General features: G+C 40.5%; 1 protein-coding gene across 1 annotated transcript in view; it reads left to right on the top strand.

Annotated features, from left to right (window-relative positions):
• The window catches only part of EFHC2 (EF-hand domain containing 2), a 268,766-nt gene that overhangs the window by 165,010 nt on the left and 84,593 nt on the right, over positions 1-19,163 (top strand). The gene's annotated exons all lie outside the window — the stretch shown is intronic.

Here is a 19,163-nt window from a genome sequence, read left to right as displayed (position 1 = left end):
AATCTTTGCTCTGATTGAAATCTTCTTCCTTGACTCTACTTTTGTGAAAAGGCTATCTTCTGGAATGGATGCAGTTGGAGTAGAACTAAAAACATTTCCTGGGTATATACCCCTTCTATTTTTCCTTTCACTGTTGCATGTACTTTTCTTTTTTTATTAAATCATAGCTGTGTACATTGATATGATCATGGGGCATCATTCACCAGCTTCACAGACTGTTCACCAAGATTCACATATACCCTTGTAAGATGCACCGCTGGTGCAATCCCACCAATCCCCTTCCCTCTACCCACCTCCCCCTCCCTCCTCTCCCTTTCGCCCCTCCCCCTATTCCTAGGTTGTAACTGGGCTATAGCTTTCATGTGAAAACCCTAAATTAGTTTCATAGTAGGGCTGAGTATATTGGGTGCTTTTTCTTCCATTCTTGAGATACTTTACTAAGAAGAGTATGCTCCAGCTCCATCCATATAAACATGAAGGAGGTGAAGTCTCCATCTTTCTTTAAGGCTACATAAAATTTCATGGTGTACATATACCACAATTTATTAATACATTCGTGGATCGATGGGCACTTGGGCTTCTTCCATGACTCAGCAATTATGTATTGGGCTGCAATAAACATTCTGGTACAAATATCTTTGTTATGATGTGATTTTTGGTCTTCTGGGTATATGCCCAGTAGAGGGACCACAGGATTGAATGGCAGACCTATTTTTAGATCTCTAAGTGTTCTTCATATCTCTTTCCAAAAGGAATACACTAATTTGCATTCCCACCAGCAGTGCAAAAGTGTTCCCTTTTCTCCACATCCGCGCCAACATCTCTGGTCTTGGGATTTTGTGATATAGGCTAGTCTCACTGGAGTTAGATGGTATCTCAAAGTAGTTTTGATTTGCATTTCTCCGATGATTAAAGATGATGAGCATTTTTTCATATGTCTGAAGGCCACGCGCCTGTCTTCTTCAGAGAAGTTTCTCTTCAAATCCCTTGCCAGCCTGCGATGGGATCCCTTGTTCTATTCTTGCTAATGCTTTTGAGTTCTCTGTGGATTCTGGTTATTAAACCTTTGTCGGAGACATAACATGCAAATATGTTCTCCCACTTTTGAATTTCTCCTCGAATTCCTAATTCCACTTTGTTAATCTTGTCTGCAATCCAAATTCTGAATTCGATTTCTGACATCTCAGCCAGTTGTTTATGAATAGGATCTTCAATTACATCTGCCATATCTTTCCTTGGGGTGGGGGGTTGATCTATTCTGGTTATTCATGTTACCAGAGTTTTTCCGCTGATTCCACCCCATGGTTGTTTTACTCCCTTTGATTTTTTCCCCTGGGGCTTTGTCGAGGGCCTGTACAGTGTTGTGGCCTGAGAAGCTGGGGCCCTGTCTGGTGTGGTGGGGCTAAGTGGTTCTGTCTTGTTTTCAGCTGGTTTCTGTTCCACCTTAGTGAAACAGATACTCTGGATTGAAGTCTCAGCTGTGGAGAAATATCAGCAATTAAGTCACCCCACCCCCCACCGGCAAACAATTGGAAAAAAAAAATCAAACCTTCCTACCACTGTGCACCCAGGGCACCACCTGATTTGTCCTCAGGCGATTGGCTCAGTTCAAAAAGTCCAAATCAATTGTCTCAGTCTGCACCTGTCTCAGGTGAGCGAGTTTAAGAGGTCTCTGGGAACGGGATCACAGGGGTCTGGTGACTACTCTGGTGTGGCTTGCTCCAGTGCTGCATGGAGTCAGGAGGAGCCACCCAGCCAACAGATCAGTCTTGGAAGGTTGCTGCCTCCTTCCCCACCTTGCACCACTGTCACACCCAGTCGCTGATAGCCTGCAGTTGGCTGACCCAGTTGCCTGTAGTGAATTGGTACTCCAGGAGTTTGCACCTGCCTGAATCACAAGGAAGTCTGCCAGGCCGCTGCGCTCTGCCTCTCTCTAGCAGGAGGAGGTGAGGCCTGACAACCTCGGCCACTTGATGAAGGTTGGGAGGTTTTCACTCAGGTCCAGTCTCACCCCTGATTAATGTTACTGACAGAACAGAACAGAACACCTCTGCGGTTCCCCTGCAGAAGAGAAGCTGAATTGAGTTCCAAATCAGCTTGTCTTTGCTCTTGTATTGTCTATAGGCTGATGATCCCCTGAGGGCCAGGTGCATCTTAGGTTTAGTAAAGCTGACCTCTGGGTCAGCCCCGCCCTGGTAGTTTCCCCTGTTTGCAAGTTGGAGTTGCCTCAGGCAAATCCTATACTCAGAGTCTCTGGTTGCCCAGGGAGACAGGGGGTGTGGCTTCAGAATATTCGGTAGTGAGCCGTATTGCTAGCAAAAGAGGGCTGCTGTTTTATGGCTCAGGCAACCGCTGCTCCGGTGTAGCTCCGTTCTGGCCAACCGTCCTCTCTCGGCTCCCGTACCCCAGAGTCTGCACCAACCGGCTGCAGCCCAGCACTGTCTACACCCCTCGAGCAATCGCCCAAGAGTCTGGACCCCTGGGGGACAGGCTTCCAGACCTTGGAGCGAGAGCAGAGGGGAGCACGGGGAGTGCTGGGAGCCTGGGATTGCGGGCAGAGAACACACACAGCTTTACACAGTTTTATGCCTGGTCGTATTGTCACCAAAAGACGGCTGTCGCACTGTGCCTCAGGGAACTGCTACTCCCGTGGGGTCCCCTCTCCGCCCACCGGGACTGGCCTCCAGACCTCAGTGTGAGTGAAGGGGAGTGCTAGGAGCTCAGAATTCCAGGTAGAGACTATATACAGTTTACACAGTTTTATGCCTGGCAGGAGGACCCTGTGGCACCCTAGTAGGGGAAGTAGGTCCAGTTTTTAGAGGGTCTCTCCCATGGAGTGTAGTGGGAGGACCTTTGAATTCTGCCCGGTTGTTTGTGGGGCACTCTGAGCCATTCTCATGGGGGAGGGGACTCCCGTCGCTTGGTGATGGATTTTGTACCTTTTGTTTGTATCCTTGTGGTCGCAGCTTGCCTCAGCGGGGTTGACATGCGTTCTTCAACCTTTTCTCTTAGTGCAGCTCAAATCCACCAGGTTACTTGCTGAATTTTTGTCCTTTAATTCTCCTACTGGATGGGAGCCTCTGTGGAAAGCTGGCTTCAGTCAGCCATCTTTTCTCCTCCCCCGCATGTATTTTTATATTTATTTCTATTTTGCCTTATTTCAGAAATGGATTTAAGGCGAGTTACAAAGATATAGACAATTCTATAATATAAAATGGATATGCAAATAATAAAATTAAATAAAAAATAAAAGTTGAAAAGAATGGTAGACCCATGAGTGGGACTGATACCTAGAATGTACTAGCAGACTCTAAGGTCATGACATTTATTAGCAGTCATCCACAGGCCTGACTCTGAGATCCCTAGAGATCAGTGCAAACTAGGAGACCCTGGTCAGTTATAGGATTTATGGTGTCCACAAAGCAACAACATGCCAGTTGCATAGGAGAAGGAATCCTACTGAAGAGCTCAAGGAAGGAAATTATTTATTTTTTTAAGGAAAGACGTTTTTCACTGGTCACTCAGAAGGGACTCTCTGGTAGGTGGGTGGTGGTCTCAGTAGCATGTCCCCAGGACACCCAGGGATGAAGTCCAAGTGGCTTTTTCTGACAGTATTCTTTAAAAGAAAATGATAGCATCACACCAGAATACTGGTCAGGTGAAGCAATTATGCTAGGGGCATCATTTTCTATAGCACAGGTCCTCAACTTTCTGAGTTCCAGCTTAACCTGGGGCGTGCAGGTACTTCTTACTGACCTCTGGATGAAGGAGAGGAGAGTATAGGAAGGTGGGACCTGGGAGAATGGATCAATCATCGATTGCCACAATTTTGATGTATAATAAATGTCTTCAAAATCTCTGTCATGAACAAAAAAGGCATTTATTTAGCTCAAGGTTCATGGATTTCCTGGGTCAGGTCCGTTGATCTGTCATTCTCCTCCAGGAGCAGTGAGCTAACCCAGGCATGTCATTGATACATGCACTCATGTACTCATGAAGTACAATGAGGTGATGAGAAATGCAGAAGACCTTGTGAGGACTAGGCTCAGAACTGAGGCTTTGACTCCCACATAATTCGATAGGCCAAAACCCATCCTGTGGCTGATCCCTTTGTAAAGGAACAGGAAAGAAATTGTGTCCCTTTAAAGGGTGGAATAGCAGAGTCAGATAGGAGCAGGTGTGGATCCAGGGAGAGAAGTATTGAGAGCAATGATGCAATATCCCTCAGAGGAGGTGGAAATCACTGTGAGAGAAGCTTACTTTCCCTTAGGCATGGACTTCCCCCCTAACACACACACTCTGGATGTACCTGCTGTCACCATGCAGGTTTAATTCATTCCTACAGGAGGCTTGGGCGTAAAGTGGCTCTGGCTCTGGCTAGTTACCACTGTACCAAATCAGCTGTCAGCAAACTGGACCCTGTGAGTGACCATTCTTTGGCCTAGGAAGGACTTTGCACCAGCACCTGCCACCACAGCACACTGCCTCCATGACCCAGGAGTATGGCAGGGGCACTGATGTGGCTGGAAAATTAGGCTTGTGACTCACAAACAGCCTCCCCATTTCGTTTGACCCTAATTGATTTGTGTTCATGTATCCTTTATTTCTTATAAGTAGAAATGTGAAACCCTTACTAGGTGAGCAAATTTACTTTATTTTTTGATTTAGAGCCACATAAGCTTTATAGATGAAGCTATCAGCATATAGATTTCTATTACTTTTAAAACTGCTATATTTAGGGTTGATGTCCTGTGATTACATACTAGGAATCATTACATAGAATTTAAGCACAGTGTTTAATGCAAGGAGCCAAGAACAAGTTCTCATTATATTATCTGGACTGAAAATGATTTCTTACCGACATTGCAAAGTTTCAAAGTTCTAGCTGCTATCAAAATGTAATTGGGTAATTTGCTTAGGTCGTGTCTGTAACTTCTGATTCGGATAAGTGATTTAATCCTTGGCCCAGGGCTGCCCTCCTCCAAGCTCTGAATTCATCATAGAAAACCCCAAACAAATCCAAAAATAGACCATGACAATAAAATATAAGAAATTTTCCTGCTTCATAGTCTGGTAAGGAAGTGAATTATTTTATTCATTGACAGAAGTTTACTTCTGCCTTTTCTGATTTGTTTCCTGGCGTAGGAGGCCTAGTTGCCTTAATGATAATTTTTCAGTTGAGCACAAGCCCAGGAGTCTACCCTGGGGTTTCTATGTAAGTAGTCCTAGAGAAGGGTCACTGCTGTGGTTGTGCTGATTGTGACCTGCATAATTCTTCTTTTGGAAAGCCTCTGGCGGCAGTGGGAGTATTGGGACAAGGCTTTTACTCTGCCACTCACCTTCTCCTGTCCCTCCCAATCCCCCACCCTAAATTTGGTTTCTTGGTCTCCAAATCAAAACATTGTCCTTCTCTCTCCTTCCTTCCCTAAATAAATGTTTCCTCTTTTCATAGAGAGTTGGTGCGTTTATTTGGGATGTATATGAATGGATCCCTCCTTTCCTTAACTGTCCCCCATATCCACACGTGTGTGCACATACATACACTCCCCATCTGTGACAGAGCCTGTAGAATTTGTGAACCACAGCCACACACCAATGCCCAGACTGTTCTCAAGGCCTCTTTATAAAGTTGGACAAGCAGAGAAAAACCACACTGTGCAATACAGGAGAATCTACGCAGATTCCAAAAGTGATTTATTGTTTGAAAAAAATTTTTTGTTTATTTATTCTTAGAAACTAATTCTGTTATGATCACAACAAGATGTAGCGTAGTCTCAGCAAGAGCAGGCCATTTTGAGAAGCAAACAGACCAAAATAGCAAAAGACTTGTATTAGAAACTATGAAACACATATTTTCTGAATTCAAATTAAACAGGAGGCACTAATAGACGATGGGAAACTGCAGAAAATGTGGTAATAAACCAGAGAACTGTCTTTAGAAACACCTCTAAACAGAGCAAAATTAGAAAGGGACTGAAAAAAACGAGAAAGAAGAGAACAGAAATGGAGGCAGAGAGGGAACTGAACAAATGGAACTAAAGTGCTAATAAAAGATCATTTCAAAAAGAAAATGTTTCTAAGCTAAAAACAAAATAAGTAAATTACACACAAACTATATCCACCCTATATTTGGAAATTGAGATAATTCATTCTGAGCTATGCAAAGTATGTGAAAAGAGATCACTAAATATATGTTGGTAAAAATAAGCATCAAAGCAAACTTACACAAAAGAAAGCTTAAAAAATACCATAACCAGCAGGAGAAGCAATGACCTACAAACCAACAAAATCTGGCCTCACATAACACAAAGCGACAGTGGGTTAAATCTTCAATGCTTTGGGGGTAAACAAATTGGGGACAAGTTGCTTTTTGTATATGAGACAATAGAAATGTTTTTATATTTTTGAGAAAACCAAAACTATAGGCCAGGCACAGTGGCTCACACTTGTAATCCCAGCACTCTGGGAGGCCAAGGTGGATGGATTGCCTGAGCTCACCAGTTGGAGAACAGCCTGAGCAAGAGCCAGACCCTGTCTCTAAAAATAGCCAGAAAAAAAAAAAAGCCAGGCATTGTAGCAGGCGCCTGTAGTCCCAGCTACTTGGGACGCTGAGGCAAGAGAATAGATTTGAGCCCAAGAGTTTGAGGTTGTTGTGAGCTATGATGCCACAGCACTCTACCAGCGGCAATAAAGTGAGACTGTCTCAAAAAAAAAAGAGAAAGAAAACCCAAAATATAATTTCTTTAGTAAATTGCTCAAAATAATACATTAATAAATTAATCCAGAACATGAAGAAAACAAGCAAAATTAGGAATTCAAAAGGAGCATTTTGAAAAACTAGAGCAGCATTGAACATTAAAATAGTTTTTATACACACATGGTTACACATGTGAATTCAAAGTTAAAACATTATTTCAGAGAGGTGAATGATATCATTAGAAAAATTAAAAAGGCAGATGACATGGTTTATACCACACATAAAATACCCAAAACTCAGAAAGGAGGGAGACAAAGAGCTAAAATCCTCACATTTTATGTGGGAGTAAAAGCATATTTCATCCTTATCTTTAATAATTAGGCAAATATAGGTTTAAAATATTTTAGGGCAATTTAAAGTTAATCAAGAATAGAATTCCAAATAGAATTTCAGAAAGTGAGCACAGTAAGTGCTAACTTAAGGACACAGGTAGGTTCTTGGAAACCGTGACTTCAAGTGAAACAATCTGATGAAACCAATTTTCCCATAAGCTAATTGAGATAAACAAGAGTTGAACTCTTACTGCATGTTTCTTGTCACAAAAACATCACCAAGTTTCTAAAGACCCAAAGCACTTGTAATACCTAACATTGAAATAAATATGAGCTCCGCATACGTTTTTTGGTTTTTTTTCAGAGACAGTCTCACTTTATCGCCCTTGGTAGAGTGCTGTGGTGTCACAGTTCACAGCAACCTCCAACTCCTGGGCTTAAGTGATTCTCCTGCCCCAGCCTCCCAAGTACCTGGGACTACAGGCGCCCGCCACAACACCTGGCTATTTTTTGTTGCAGTTTGGCTGGGGCCGGGTTTGAACCCGCCACCCTCAGCATATGGGGCTGGGGCCCTACTCACTGAGCCACAGGTGCCACCCAGAGCTCCGCATACTTTTAAGATGAACAAAAACAAGTAAGATAATGATTTATCCAGTATTTTGTGAATCAGAGAGTGACGGTGGTCATACCCTGTTTCCCTGAAAATAAGACAGTGTCTTATTTTAAGGTGTGCTCCCAAAGACGTGCTAGGTCTTATTTTTAGGGGACGTCTTATCTTTCCTGTAAGTAGGTCTTATTTTCGGAGGATGTCTTATTTTCGGGGAAATAGGGTAGCTATGGTTAAATTAAGGAGTAAGTGTTCGCAAAACAGTGTAAGGAGCACCTCCTCCCACTCACAGTTCAAGACCAATGATGAATAGGGCAGGCTTACTGAGTGCTATTGTATTGTATCATTTATCATAGACTTTGTGAAGCATTATTTGACAATCATTTTTATTCATTTTTTTATTCATTGTCCAACCAGCTCATTCCAGTTCAGGATTGTGGGTGGCTGGAGCCCCTCCTTGCAGGTCAGAGTACCAGGCAGGGACCCACCCTGGCCAGGATGCTATCACATCCCAGATCTCACTCACACTCATACCCACACTCCCTCTCACTGGGGCCATGTAGACATGCCAGTTCATCTAATGTGTACAGATTTAGGATGGTGGGGGGGAAACAGTAGTCCCTGGAGGAAATCCACACAGACCTGGTGGGGGGAGTGTGCAGACTCACAGTGGCCCTGCTGTGGCCCCCACTGAATTGATTGTTTTTCTCATCAAAGTTATAAGAAAATGGTGTTGGAAAAATGACCTTATTCAAAGACTGACTGCATAGTCTTTATCGTAAAACATAAGTAGTAATATAAAGTAACAGCAACAATAAATGAAAAACTGAAAACACAAAACAAGATGACAGGATGGGGGGGAAAGTCCTAGAATAAGTCTTGGCTATAAATGTAAGCTCCTTGATTGCCCCTGGAGCCATTAAGGACACAGTCCATCTCTCTGCATTGGCATGTGACCACCTCTCTTTTACTTTCTCATTTAGTTTCTTGAGCTCCCATTTGCCATATTATCTGGCATTTTTCTTGGAGATTTATCTTTATATTCTTGAGTCCTCTTCTCTTGTTCTTTCCCTTTAGTTGTCCAGGACCCCCAGGGACACTTACTTTGTCCAGGGAGGGTCAGAACACTGCCAAACACCCTTGCTGTGACTCCTTACCACCACAAGGCTGCTGTGGGAGACAGGTTCTGTCAGGCTGATGTTCACCACTGGGATGACTTTGCTGGACAGAAGGTCAGGAGCTGTATTTTGTTGTCTTAAGTGAGGAGCGACATGAAAATTCTTTATGCTGAAAGGAAAGAACCATAGGGACCAAGAAATTGATAGCACAGATGACAAGCTGGACAATTGATGTATCAAGGAGTAGCTGAGTATAAAGAAGCAGTTAAGGATGAAGTCAAGACCTAGTTATACCTTTTCACATTCTCCAAATGGATGTTTCAAATTTTCTCACTCTTAAGCTCCTAACATCACCATTTTACTCCCATTCATAACAGAAAACTTCATCTCCAAGTTAAGAGAATGTAAGAGATCCTGAGATACAAACCTCTCCCATACTCCTACATTTACGGCATTGCACTCCTTTTTCATCTCAGTAGAAAAGGTGTCCCTCCTGTTGTCCAAAACTAGTTTCATGGTGGCCCTGTCTCCCAAACACTCAGCAAGAGACTTGGGGCCCATCCCAGGCCAACCACCTTCAACTCTAGTTGATACCTCTAAGCTCTAATTTCTTTTCCTGTTCTCACCATCCCAGAAAACCCCGCTGGCATTCCTGTCCCGCTGTTGTTTCCTGAGTGCTCTGACTTCAAACTCTCCTGAAATATTGCTGTCTGTTCAGTATCCCTTGAGAGATTCCCTTCACCAACAGAAGAAAATCTGGATGTCCTAGCATGATCCACACATGGACCTCTCATGATGGTGTCGCACCTATATCTTATTTCTTGCTTTGTTTTCACTATAATTTAGCAGTCCTAAGAATCCTGAAACCCTTTAAGTCTTGGCTCCACCACTTGCTAGCTATGTGCACTTGGGCAGTTTACTAAAGCTCTCTTGGCCTTTTAGTTCTTCCTCAGTAAAATGGGGACAATCAAAGTTCCTGCTGAAAGGATCATTGTGAGGATTAAATGAGTTCATACAGGGGAAGCAATTCGATCAATATCTGATGTACACTTGACAATGTTAGCTTCTGTTATTAATACTTTGTACAGCTACCCAGATATACCATCTCCTTGCGCTCTTTGAGTCTTTGAGGGTATGGTTCTTCCTCCCATTTCTCCCAGCTTCCTTCCTCTACCAATCCCCTACTTCTCTGGTTGGAAAACTTGCCTTTTATCTTCAAGATCTGCTGTGCTGCCACCTCTACTGTGAAGAGGACTCTTCCCAGATTTCTCTCTACATGTGTATCGATGCCAGACTGGATGAGGGGTACTTTCACTGGGCTTCTGGAAATATTTTTATTGCAGCACTTTTTCTGCTTCATTGACTCGGCCTTCTGCCTGATTTGTGATTAACTCTAGGATGCAGATATTTAGTACTGGAGGTCACATCTAGTCCATTCCTCTTTTATTTTTCCATCAATTGACAGGACGTTAGTCAGTGTTTATTGAATGAATGAATGGATTCATGGGTAAGGGAAGTATGCCAACATAACACAATAGAAGAAATATAATTTCTTAACAAGGGGAAGAAATGTTGAAGTATTTAGTAATCAAATTATTATTGATTAAAATGAGACATTGTTTTACTTATTAAATTACTACACTTTGTAAAGTATAATACCCATTCCTATGGGCTTTCACTCATTGCTGATGGGAGGGTAAAGGCACTTAGCACCATGTATCAAGACATTTTAAAATATTCCTTTCTGCCCAGACTTGGTGGCTTATGTCTGTAATGTTAGCATTTTGGGAGGCTGAGGTGGGAAGATTGCTTGAGCTCAGGAGTTCGAGACCAGCCTGAGCAAGAGCGAAACCCCATTTCTACAAAAGAGAGAAAAATTAGACAGGTGTGGTGGCACATACCTGTAGTCCCAGCTACTCAGGAGGCTGAGGCAGGAAGATCTCCTGAACCCAGGAGCTTGAGGTTGTCATGAGCTGTGATGACATCATTGCACTTTAGCTGGGTAACAGAGTGAGACTCTGTCTCAAAATAAATAAATAAATAAAAAGTGCCTTTCTTTTGCCCCACTAGTTATACCTCTGCAACCCTATCCAAAGAGAATAACTGTAAATACAGACAAATGTTTATGCATATAGATGATCATTATAACACTATTTAAAACTTTGAAAAAAACACCATGAAATAGCCAATAACCGAAGTATGGTTTAGCATTTTGTTTTCAGAATAGTATGTGATAATATGGAAATGTTGTATTAGTTAAGTGAAAAAACAGACTATTAAATATATTCACAACTATTAAAGAAAAGACAAATACTCGTGCATAGGAAAGAGACTGCAGAGAAGTGTACCAGGATGTTTACTTGGTTATATTTGGGTGGCAGAGGTGTGTATGGTTTTCCTTTCTCTTTTTTTTCCTTGATTTTATATATCCAAATTCTCTATAATTGGAAATGTATTACTTTATAATGGAGTAAAGGAGTAAAGCCAATAAATTTTACATTTTTAAGTGTGTGTTCAAAAAGAATTAAGAATCTAATTATATTATCAATGATTATTTGATATGAGTAAGTCTTGAATTACTAAGTTGATTATAAGCACCTGGAGGGCACAGACCCTGTCTTGTATTCACCCCCATTCTATGATTAGTAAGTCCTTCTGGGTTTATATGGGGTCACCCTTCATATAAGGACTATTATTGTCACAAAGCTCAGCATAGCCTTGTAGGGCTCTAAAACATCTGGCAACCAAGTGAGAAACAGTTAAAAACAAAAAAAAAACAAACAACTAAAGTTTGCTTGGAAACAGGTGATTCCTGAATACAAGGTAAGTGTTAATGAAAAGTCAGTGGCAGAAAATGAAATACTTTGCTTGTAAAACAAAAGAATATTCACATCTTTCTGCTTACCTTGCAAGTTAAGTGCCATCATCCAGACTCCCATGGCTGTTACCAAAAAATGTTGACACTGTTTAAAACACTAACACCAAAAGAAACCCCCTCTGTTGCTTTTGCTCATTTAAATGCATATCATATCAAATCGTAGGAGAATTACAGATGAGCATTTTAAAGGATTTATAAAATTATACCTCTGTGGAGAATAGACTATTAATAATGTACAGCAGTTGCACTTAACTGCATGAGAATGTCTCATTTTGTTTGGCTGCACTCAAACAGGCCCAAAGTTTGAGGGCACTAAGAAATACTGAATTTCAAACTAAATAAATTAAAATTGCCATGTGCATTCCACTACATGTCAAAACAGGAAAAGCCATAGTATTTGATGTAAAATAAAGATTACATAAGTGATAAAGAGAAAATAAGAAGCAAGCTTATATTTATTTGGAAGAAGAAAACAAGGTCAATGATTTTCAATGCAGATGTACTTCTTTTTGAGAAAAATATATCAAAAAATCAATGGGGAAGGGGGAGAGGGAGGGGAAGAAGGGGAGAGAATGGGCGGAGGGAGGGTGATTGGTGGGATTACACCTGTGGTGCATCTTACAAGGGTACATGTGAAATTTAGTAAATGTAGAATATAAATGTCTTAACACAATAACTAAGAAAATGCCAGGAAGGCTATGTTAACCAGTGTGATGAAAATGTGCAAATGGTCTATAAAACCAGTGTGTGGTGTCCCATGATCGCATTAATGTACACAGCTATGATTTAATAAAAATAAAATAAATTAAAAAAATAAATAAAAACAAAAAACAAAAAATCAATTTTCAAAGCAGATGAATTTGGCAGTAATTATTTATACTGTCAAAAAAATCTTTGGATTCAAAAGGATTTATTTCAGGGTTCAGTGTGCTTGCTAGTCATTAGGAACTTAATAGAGCTTAGAACTTAGAGCTTTAGAGGAATTTAAAGCTAACATGTTGGATGCCATTGCCATTTAAAAATGACCAAAATGAAGATAGCATATCTTTATGTATAATAGAGAGTGACAAAGGACATCTAATGTGATTTCTAAAAATTAAGTATTTGTAGAGCTTTTCGGATCTACTTGGCATGAAAGGAAGGCACACCTGGAGCTTATTTCTTTACCACTTTAGGATTACTTTTGACTAGGAATATTTAAAACAAGTGTATCATTTTCCTTTTATATTGTGCCAATAAATTCTACAATCTTAGAGTCATTAAAAGTATTTCACATTTCTCCAAGATAAACTTGCTTAAGAGAAATAACTTTTGCTATTTAATACAACTTGAAATTATCTCCATTGTGAGATGATGAGAATAATAAAAATTACTATCATTTATTGTGTTCATAGTTCCAGGTACTGTGCTAAATGCTTTTCATATCTTGCTAACTTAATCCTCATTTTTTTATTTATTCAGCAAATTATTATTACTTTTTTTTGAGACAGAGTCTCACTTTGTTGCCCTCAGTAGAGTACCATGGCATCATAGCTTACAGCAGCCTCAAGCTCTTGGTCACAAGCGATCCTCTTGCCTCAGCCTCCCAAATAGCTGGGATTACAGGCACCCAGCACCCCACCTGGCTATTTTTTAGAGATAGCGTCTCACTCTTGCTCAGGCTGGTCTGGAATTCCTGAGCTCAGGCGATCCACCCGTCTCGGCCTCCAGCCTCCCAGAGTGCTAGAATTACAGGAGTGAGCCACTGTGCCTGGCCTTATTCAGCAAATTATTTATACAGAGGACTTGTGCTGGGAGACAATTAAGGTGCTTCAGGTTCAGCAGTGAACAAACTAGACAAGTGACCTTAGCCTCTGCAGATCTAAATTCCATTGGGGGTAGAGGGAGGAGATAAAGATGATATACAAAATAAGTAAGTAAATTATATATCAGGTTAGGGTATAATGAATAAATAAATTGGGGAAGGGGTCAGGGAATGCCAGAGTTGTAGAGGGGAGGGGTAACACTTTTAAGGGAAGACTTCATGGGGAAGCTGACTAAGCAGTTGAGAAGATGCCCTACTGGAGGGGAAGGACCAAACTACATGACTGTCTTGGGGAAGAGCATTCCAGGTAGAGGGAATAGAAAGTGCAAAGCACCTGAACTTAAAACATGCCTGGCTTGTTTGAGAAAGAGCAAGGTACACAGAAAAGGTGGCATGAAAGGAAAGATGAGGAGGATTATAGATGATGAGTTCCTAGAGAGAGCAGAGGAGGGGCCAGACCATGACTGGCCATCGTGAGGCGTTTGGTTCTACTTTGACTACACAGTAGGTACTATAGTCCTCCTCTCTACCAGTTGAGCTATTGAAGGAAATGCATTGGTTCTACTTTGAGAGAGACAGCAAGCCCTTATAAGGTTCTGAACAGGAGAATGAATGATCTGATTTACGTTTTCACAGTATCATCCCTGCACCTGTGGCAAAATGAAATTCTGTGACTCAAGTGGTCTTGTCCGATTTCACAGGTAAAGAACTCAGGAAGTTGAGTAGTTTACCACAGTTCCTGTTCACTAACAAATTAGTGGGACTAGAATTTTAATTCATGTTGGTTTAATTCAGAAGCTCACACCTTTCCCACTAAACATACTGCCTCCCAACTGAAAATAGATCTGTGACTTCAACTGGAGATGAGTTTCTTATAGTTTGCGCTGACTCCTTTTCCCCTCTTTTCTCTGAAATTCCTTGGCTTCTGTGGTGAGGCCACCATGTTGTACAACTCCAGAGGAAACTAATTATACCATAAACCTATAAATGCACTCTGCAGAGGTGGGCAGTGCATAGCAAAAGCAGCCATTTATAATGGCCTTGTTCTCCAGTGTAGCTGAAGAACTTTCTTTGTGCATGGCTTTGAACTCCAGTCAGGCCTATAGTGAAATATTTGATCAGACACTTGTATTGCCACTACTTTAATGTACCTGACCTTTCTCTTTCCTTTGACACCTATTCTACCAGCTATCTCTACCACCCTCCACTGTCTGGCAACACACTATTCCAACAGTGTAATGTGCTGGGATATAAGTGGCTGTACAACAGGGGTTTCTACTCTGTCTGGGCAGCTTAGGTCCACAAGCACAAGAGAAAGCCTGAGGGAGCGGAGGATATAAGCAGGTGTGTACAGCTTCTGATTAGAGGAAGCAAAACATATTTTATTTGATGAATATAAAATTGAAGAAAATGAGAATGACTGCTACCTAATTGTCATCAAAATGGCTGCTTGGTTTAATTTAGACTCAGCCAGATTTTCTTGTATGCCTTAGGGCCTAAAGCTTAGGCTCTTGAGCCCTTGTTTATGCCAAAACTAATTTTTTTGTTGTTTATTTGAAAGACATTGCTTAGACTTTAACCATTAAATATGTAAGAAAATATCCTGAGATTTGAAGCTTTAAAAGGAAGTTTTGATTCACCATTACTTGACTGTGTGACTTTAATGGAATTATGTCTTGTAAAGCTGTTTAGCATTTCATGTTCCAGAATTCTGCATAGAATTCTCAATACCCTAGAGCGGCTTGGCATTTTGGTTTTTTGAGTCTTATTATTTTAGTTACAAAAACCAAGAGAAAATCATGGCAGCATCCCTTATAAGATTAACTAAATAATACTGTGCTATTACAGTATTATACTGTATAAAATAGTAGTGCCAGGAATGTAGTGCAATGTTAAGGCAAAAGTAGCTTGCCATTTGAGTCTTTAAGATTAGTACTAGTATCACAGAACATGAGATCAGTACAGTTACAGTTGCTTTTTAAAATACATATTTATTCCCTTTAAATGATTGAGCAAGAAGTACCGAGATCAGATTTCAGTATCAAACTTTAAATTATTTCAAATTCACTCTGAAGTTTTAGATGAGGAAGGACTGTGCTTGATGGAAGCTGGATCTTTGTTTTTGTGGCTGCTGCTAAGCAAAAAAGAGTGTGCAGAAAACAGTTTGGCAATTCCTCACAGTAGGTTAAACAAAGAATTACCATGTGACCCAGGAATTCCACTCCTGGGTCTATATACCCCACAGAATTAAAAACAGGTGTTTAAACAAAAACTTGTACCTGTATGTTCATAACAGCACTATTCACAAGAGCCATAAGGTGAAACAACCCAAACATCCATGGGTGTGTGAATGGATAAGCAAAGTGTGGTATAGTCATCCAATAGACTATTATTCAGTCGTGAAAAGGTATAATGAGGTTGAATCTTGAAAATGGGCTAAAGTGAGAGAAGCCCATCACAAAAGACCACATATTATGTGATTCCATTTATATAAGATATCCAGAATCTGGCAAATCTGGAAAGACAGTAGATTAGTGGTTGTCAGGAAGGAGGGCTGGGGTTAGGGAGGAAAGGGAAGTGGCAGCTTAATGGGTATGGGGTTTCTTTGGGATCATGGAAATGTTTTGGACCTAGATAGAGTGCTGGTTGCACAATATTGTGAATGTACTAAATGTCACGAGTGGAAGATTTTATGCTATGTGTATTTTACCTCAATAAAAATAATGAAGTGTGCTACTTTTGAAATGATTCCTAATACTTTGTGAATTTCATTAAAGTTTGACAGGGCAAGGTGAGTACTAAAAAAGACACGTGGCAAATGCAGGGCAAAGTGATGGCAGCCATTTGAGGTCTGTAGGGTGAAGCTTTTGGACATCCTGGTTGAGATCCCTGTTGCGGGGACCTGACTCTTATGGGCTTATCAGCCACATGGGCAGGCTGCTCTGGGAGTTCTTGGTGCCCTGCAGGTCTGATGGCAGCTTCAAGTATAGCAGCTTGTTTGAAACTCTCACATAAAGCCACATAAAGCTATGGAAACTGAGCTGTTTAAAACTCAAGCATACAGAAACCCAGCAGATATAAATTTTAACTGCAGTGAAGCCAGGATCATTTCAGTTTATTCAATAAAAAGGAAAATAAACTTTCATGTTCTGGTGGTGCTATAATAAGTTTAGTAAAAGGTGCATGGAAAGTTTCTAGTTATTGCTGCACATGTTCTTTTTTTCCTTTTCCTTGGGAACATGCCACTTGCTCCTCTTCACACCATGTTCCACTCTCAAAAGGAAAAAGCCTTCAAATGATTTTTTTTTCATTTAGACAGTGAAGGTAATATTTAATTATTATATTGCAAAAAAATTTAGAAAGTAGAAAAAAAGCTTTTTAGAAAGAAATCTCAGCAATCAGGGATAATGCTGTTGGTGTTTTGGCCTGTGTCCTTCCGGTCTTTTTGTGTGACTATATATGCAGGTGTGTCTTGATTTTCACTGGGATTACTACATTTATCAATATAGCATGGACATCTGTTGTACTAATAGCAGTTAGCATCGTACTTTTAATGATCATGTAGTATGTATTCCATTTTATGCACACGGCACAGCATCACTGATTAGTCCTAGAACAGTTCTATAAATGAGTCAGGGACTTTCCTGAGAGTGGCTCCTTCGTGGTCACTTAGCTGTCTGTCAGAGATGGTTGGTGACTTGGCTTTAAAAATTATTTTCTCTTTTTTATGTCGATTGATAATGGCCCTCAAAGCAGAGGTAATGTACAATAAAGGTGACAGAGGTCCATTAAAAAATCAGCTTAAAACCCATACTGTCCTTAGGAACCTTTTTTTGACTGATCCTCACTTTACTAGGTCATTCCATCTTCTCTGTCCCAACATAAGAGGGATAAAGTAGAGCATGAGCTTTCAAGCCAGACTGCAAGGGTTTGCATTCTGGCTTTTGTGACACTGGGTAGGCTACTTACCATTTCTGTGCCTCAGTGTCCATATCTGTATAGTGGTGATAATAATAGTACCTATCTCATAGGCCAGATAAGATGATCCATGCCAAAAGTACCTGGTAGCACAGGACCTGGCACATATCTAGTACTCCAGAAATGGCAGAGGTTGTTATTGCTATTACTCAGTTCATTTAAGTGGCCCTATTAGTTTGTGGCTTTGAGAGACCATCCGTATGCTTGGAAAGCTCTGATAGATGCTAGATTCTATAAAGTTCAGATGCCAGAGTGCCTTTTACAGTATGTTCCACACAGTGAGCCTCCTGCCAATATTTTTAATTGATTGTCTGATGTGACTTGCTGAAATTGTGGGATCCTCTTTGTTGGATTTTGCCTTCATTTCCTACTAAAAGTACAAAAGTAACACCAAACTAAAACAAAACAAAGACCCCCAGAAAACTTGTGGAGTGGATGTAGGTGGAATGCAGTTCCTTCAGATAATCAACATCATAGCTATGGCCTTTCCTAGACTCTTATCAAATAAAATTCTTGACTAGGAGAACCAAGAGTTCTTAAGTAATAAAGATAATGACCAGAAATATCTCAAAGAACTATAAGCATTTATTCTGAAAGACCTGGCTACAGTAAGCAGAAGAGAAAATGAAGTTTTGTATTCCTTTGTTTATTCAAGATTCTTGGGAATTGAATTATTTCCGGTAAGTAAATTTTCTACACAGTGGAGCTTTAGTCATGTAACCACCATAACATTTTGCATTTTAACCATTTTGATATGTTTTTTGCTTAAGGTATGTTGCATACTTTATAGCTTTTCATACAGAGTTTCACTGAAAACAATCCAATCAATTTGTTGGACTTTGGATCCTAATCTGTAATAAATATGTTGTCACTGTGTAGATTTTTACCTCTGCCAGATAATCTCAGTGCCATTTACCCTCTCAAGACACAGAGAGGTCTACCCTTACACAGCTTTTAAAAAAGTGTTTTTTAAAAAAATTCTTTTTTTTTATTTCAGATTAATATGAGGGCACAAATGTCTAGGTTACGTTGTTTTCATTTCTAAGGTTAAGTTCAAGTTGTAGTTGAGCCTCTCACCCAGGGGGTGTGCTAAACACCCTTACATTGTGCACATTAGGTGAGAACCCAATCACCCTCCCCCTCCCCCCTCCTATTTCTTCTGTCCTCCCCCTCACTAGAATATACTTGTGTTTTTCTTTCATGTAGGCATGTAGTTGTTTATATATTGGTTTCATATTAGTATTGAGTGCATTGGAGATTTGTTTTTCCATTCTTGTGATTCTGCACTAAGAAGAATGTGGTTGAATCCCACCCAGGTTAACACAAAAGATGTAAAATCTCCATCCTTTCTTATGGCTGAATAGTACTCCATGGAATACATATACCACAATTTATTAATCCATTCATGGGTTGATGGGCACTTGGGTTGCTACCACATCTTGGAAACTGTTAATTGAACTGCAATAAACATTATGGTGCAAATATCCTTTGGGTAAAATGATTTTTGTTTCTAATGGGTAGATACCTGGTAATGGGATTGTGGGATCAAAAGAAAAGTCCCCTTTTAGTTCTTTGACAGTTCTCCATATCTCTTTCCATAGAGGTTGTATTAGTTTGCAATCCCACCAGCAGTGCAAAAGTGTTCCCTATTCTCCACATCCACACCAGCAACCATAGCTTTGATATTTTGTGATGCAGGCTAGTCTCACTAGGGTTAGGTATCTCAGGGTGGTTTTGATTTGCATTTCT

The sequence above is a fragment of the Nycticebus coucang genome, chromosome X (assembly GCF_027406575.1).
Source record: "Nycticebus coucang isolate mNycCou1 chromosome X, mNycCou1.pri, whole genome shotgun sequence".
Taxonomy (NCBI): Eukaryota; Metazoa; Chordata; class Mammalia; order Primates; family Lorisidae; genus Nycticebus; species Nycticebus coucang.
Note: the sequence above shows the minus strand (reverse complement) of the source record. Positions and strands in the feature narration are given on the sequence as shown.